This window comes from Mesocricetus auratus, unplaced genomic scaffold (genome assembly GCF_017639785.1).
Source record: "Mesocricetus auratus isolate SY011 unplaced genomic scaffold, BCM_Maur_2.0 Super-Scaffold_100003, whole genome shotgun sequence".
NCBI classification, from domain to species: Eukaryota; Metazoa; Chordata; class Mammalia; order Rodentia; family Cricetidae; genus Mesocricetus; species Mesocricetus auratus.
The window spans coordinates 53,155,165-53,160,712 of NW_024429188.1; positions in this window are offsets into that span (position 1 = coordinate 53,155,165).

Genomic DNA, 5,548 nt, shown 5'->3' on the forward strand with positions numbered 1-5,548 from the left:
TCTCTGTGATATGATTTCTTACAACCCATCATATATATATATATACATATATGTATATATATATATATATATATATATACCTAGAAATAGAACAGATAGTTGGATCTTGTTTTTAAATAGAATTAGCTAATCTGTTTTTATTGGTGAGTTAAGGACATTTACATTTAACATTGTTGTTAACAGAGGCCTGTTACTTCCTTTAATTTAGTTGCATGTGATTTGGGTTGCTTAGATTTTTATTATTTTTCCTTACTGGAACTAGAGGTTTTCTGTGTTGGGCATGATAGATGCTTTCCTCACTCTCCTTGGTCATTTATTACTCTCATAAAATGTATCATTTGCTATACTCTCATAAAAGACTGTTGTTCTTTTCTGTGTATAAGATTGTGTGTGTGTGTGTGATACATGATACATGTCTTTGAATGTGTGCACATTTTGTGCAGATAGAAGCCAGAGCTTTGACCTTGGATGTCTTTCTTGATCTCTCTCCATCTTACTTTTTGAGTTAATCACTTGGTTAGACTAGGTATCCAATAAGAAGAAGCTACCTGTCTGTGCCTCACCAGCGTTGGAGTTGCAGATGCTTGCTGTTGTGCCTGGATTTTATATTGGTGCTGAAGTTAGGAACGTGGGGCCTCGTGTTTATGTAGCTGGCTCATAATGAATCTCCCCATCTCCACCAATCTGTAGTATTTTAAGTATTTCCTCCAGTGCTGGTTTGGTGGCTATGAACTGATAGGTTGGCTGGATATAGAAATCTTTGTTGGCATTTACTTACTTTGGGGCCTTAAAACATATCATTCCGTGGTTTCATGGCTTTAAGACTACTGGTGAGCGATCTGATGTTATTTGGATGTGCTTACATTTTGGGCAGGTTGCATTTTCCTCTTACAGCCTTTAACATTATATTTTTACAGTTCACTTATAATGTCCTTTGATGCTGTTCTTCTCCAGTGATGCTTCTTTAGGGTTCTAAAGGCCTATTGTGTTTGGATGTCTATAAAGATTATACAGATTTGAGAAATTTTCTCTTGTAATTTTGTTGACTAGAATTTTAAGCCTTTAGTTTTCACTGCAGCTTCGTCTAATCCCATGGGTTCTTATGTTTGATATCTTGAGAATAATCCAGAGTTTTTGTATGTTGTAGTCATGCTCATTTATTTCTTTCCATTACTAATATTTTAATGTAGTAATTCCTTGTCCTTGTTTTCTATCTGATAGTCTGTAATTTGCTTGGTTCCTGGTTTGTGGTACTTTATATTGTGTTTTAAGAGTTATTGAAACCGGGCAGTGGTGGTGCATGCCTTTAATCCCAGCACTCGGGAGGCAGAGGCAGGCGGATCTCTGTGAGTTCAAGGCTGGGCTGGACCGACAGCCTCAAAAACAATACAGAGAAACCCTGTCTCGTAAAAACAAAAAAAAGAGTTATTGAAATCTTTATTTCTAACAATTATATTTGTCTTCAAATTATGAATTTTCTTGGTGAACTTCTCTCCCATGTTTATGACTTTCCCTTCCTGTTTTGAGTTTCATACATGTTGTTGACTTTCTTATGCATGTTGCTAGCTTTCCTGTCTGGGCCCTGGGTTAATTTCCCTGTCTTGTTCATATACTTGTTTGTATTCTTTCAGGTTGTTGGTCCTTTTTGCTAATAACTTTCTGAGACCTAATTTCATATTTTACACATGCCACTATTTTTTATTTTATTAGTTGAGGGGTTATAATCATTTGGAGAAGGCATGTTGCATTGTTTTTTCATTGTTATTGTTTGTTTCTGTGTTGCAATTTGTACATAATTTGATTTGGATGGTTTTGTCTTATTTGGAGATCTTCTTAGTAGCCTGCTCTTGAGTCCTCAATCAGCAGTAGTACTCAGTGATATTAAACAAACTTCTATAGCAGCACAAAACCTAACTATACAAGATGTAGAAATTTATTTACAAAATTAATGAAAACATATTAACATATCACCAATTACCATAAATCAGTAAATAACAAAACTAATATAGAGTGTGATTTCAAATTAAAATGTAGAGTAATTATGAACCCTTTTCCTTCTACTAGGTTTCCTTGTCCAGCCCTGATATGAGGGTATGTGCCTAGTCTTATTGTATCTTGTTGTGCTGTGCTTGGTTGATATGCTTGGAAGTCTTTTGTTGTTGTTTTGCATTTTTTATATTTTCTTTTATTTATTTAGGTTAGAAACAATCTTGTTTCACATGTCAATCCCAGCTCCCTCTCCTCTTCCCCTGTCCTCGCCACCAGGTCCCCCTTTCCCTCACACAATCTCCACTCCGATCCCCAAGGAGGATGAGGCCCTCCATGGTGGATCTCCAGAAACTGTCATTTCATCCAGGGCAGGGCCTAGGCCCTCCCCCAAAAGTCCCGGCTGAGAGAGCCTCCCATATTTTGGAATGGGCACTCAAAGTCTATTTGTATGACAGGGGTAAATACTACCCAAGGTCCCTAAGATTACGTAGGCCTCCTCACTGACACCCACATTCAGGGGGTCTGAGTCATTCCCATGCTTTCCACACAGCCATCAATCTAGAGTCCAAGAGCTCCCCCTTGTTCAGGCCAACTGTTTCTGTGGGTTAAACCAGCCCACTATTAACTCCTTTGCCTATCAGTTCTCTCTTTCTGACACTGGGTTCTAGTTCAGTTCAGTGTTTGTCTGTTGGTATCTGCCTCTGCTTTCATCAGTCGCTGGATGAAGTTTCTGATTCCTAGACTCTCTGGCAGTGGGATTGTATGCTGGCACTCCCCTGATTCATGTGGAAGTCTTTTTTAAAAAGGGAAACAGATGATGGGTGCATCTAGGGAAGAGCAGAGGTGTGGGAGAGCACTGGAAGGGGGTGGGAAAACTGTAGTCAGGATATAATGTACAAGAGAAGAACAAAAAAGAAAAATCTGTTTTCAGCGTCACCCAGGATCATTATTATAAAAACAGGTATTGTATTATGATTCATTGCTTCTCTCATGTGTATTGAACCTGTTTGTTTCTGAAATAAATGTACTTAGAAATTGCTGTTCTTTTTTATTATATTAGTAGTGCTTGTATCTCTAGATTCTCAAACTATTATCTTTAACAATTTACTCCTGTTATTAAGCCCATTCCTATCCCCGGCTTAATTTCTTATAACCGTCTTTGGCTTTGAAAGCACAATTATCAAGTTATCTAGAACAATTTTTTTAAAAGTAGAAAAGTACTGCTTACTTTTATTGTGTTTGAATAGTTTGCATATTGAAATGGGAAAATCTCCTATGGAAAAAGTAGATAAAATTTTGTTTATGGACTTTACATTATCTATTTTTGCAATTCAAGATTATTTTGTTTCCTTCCTGGCTCTATCAGCTATGTTTAGATAGGTAAAGTGGCCAAACACATGAGGTCTGAATACCAGAGGCATGATTAATAGTTTTAGACAGCTAGAATGTGTTTGAATATAAATTCTGTCTTTTTATTTCTTGTTCGAAAACACAGGTGAGAAATAATTTTTAAAATTTATTAGAACTGTGGATGTAGCTAACTGACAGTACTTTGAACTGGATCCTAGTACCATTTCTGCCCCTTCTTAACTATATAACCTATAGCAAGATATTTTTAATCAAACTGATGCTCTATTCTCAGCTGTACTGTGGTAATAACATTTGATCTTTGAACTTTATGAAACTCCAGTAAGAAATATAAATAAGAAAGCTTTTCGTACTATAATGGCTGTTCAAACATAAGGAGACAGGGAAGGCACAGTATTCACAATTTCAAAAGGTTAGTGAGATGGCTCAGCAGATAATAATGTTTTTTTTCCAAGCCTGATCATATGAATTGGATCTCTGTAACCTATGCTACAGCTGAAGGAAAGAATCAATTCCTGACCTTCCATATTTTTAAAAGGAGTGTAATCAATGTAAGGAAACAGAATACGCTCCTACTCCAGTCATCTTTCCCAGTACTCTCCCCAGCCTTGCCCCACCTGATCTCTTCTGATTCTGTTCCACCTGCCCTAGTCCAGCTCGAAATCTATTCTATTTCCTATTTGAAAGGAAATTAGTTCTCTGTTAGATATGGAGTTGGTGAAGATTTTTTCCCACTCCATTGGCTGCCATTTTGTCATATTGATGGTGTCTTTTGCCTTACAGAAGCTTTTCAGTTTCATGAGGTCCCATTTATTAATTGTTGATCTTAGTGTCTTTGTGATTTGTGTTCTCTTAAGGAAGTAGTCTTCTGTGCCAATGCATTCAGGCTATTTTCCACTTTCTCTTCTATCAGATTCAGCGTGTGTGGTTTTATGTTGAAGTATTTGATCCATTTGGACTTGACTTTTGTACATGCTGATAATAGAGATGGATTTATTTGCATTCTTCTATATGCCAACATACACTTAGACCAGCACCATTTGTTGAAGATACTTTCTTTTTTCCATTACATATTTATGGTTTCTTTATCAAAATTTAGGTGTGCAAATTTACAACTGGGTCTTTGGTTCAATTTCATTGATCACCTGTCTATTTATGCCATGCTGCTTTTATTCCTATAGCTCTGCAGTACAGCTTGAAATCGGGGACAGAGATATCCCCCAATTCTTTTATGATACAAGATTGTTTTAGCTATCCTGAGTTTTTTTGTTCTTCCATATGAAGTTGAGTATTGTTCTTTCTAGGTCTGTAAAGAATTGTGTTGATAGAGGTAGCCATTATGGGGTTAACAAGAAACATAGCACTAAGGAAATTCCCAAGAATCCATAGGATGACTCCAAGTAAGAATCTAAGCAATAGCCGGGCGGTGGTGGCGCAGGCCTTTAATCCCAGCACTCGGGAGGCAGAGGCAGGTGGATCTCTATGAGTTCGAGGCCGGGCTGGACCAATAGCCGGCAAAAAAAAAACAGAGAAAGCCTGTCTCGTAAAAACAAAATAAAAAAAAAGAATCTAAGCAATAGTGGAGAGAGGGTACCTTAAATGTCCTTCCCCTATAATGAGATCGATGACTACTACCTTAATTGCCATCATAGAGCCTTTATCCAGTAGCTAATGAAAGCAGATGCAGAGATCCACACTATGCATTAAACTGAACTCCTGGAGCCCAGTTGTAGACAGGGAGGAGTGATAATATGAGCAAAGGAGTCAAGACCATGCTGGGAAAACCCATAGAAAAAGAAGTCCTGAGCAAGTGGGAGCTCACTGACTCCATACTGACTGCTGGGGAACCTGCACAAGACCGAATTAGGCCCCCTGAATGTGGGGGACTCATGCAGTTTATGGGCCCACTGGTAGTGGAGCCAGTATTTATCCCCAGTGAATGAACTGGCCATTTGGAGTCCATTCCCTGTGGAGGGTTATCTTGCTCAGCCTAAATACAGGGAATAGGGCCTTGGTCCTGTCGCAAATGATGTGACAGACTTAGATGATTTCCCCCATGGGAAGCCTCACCCTCTCTTAGATGCAGATTGGGGGTTGGTTGGGGAGAAAGTGAGGGGAGTGAAAGGATGAGAGGAAGAAGGAACTGGGATTAGTACATAAAGTCAGATTTTTAAAAAAGAATTGTGTTGGA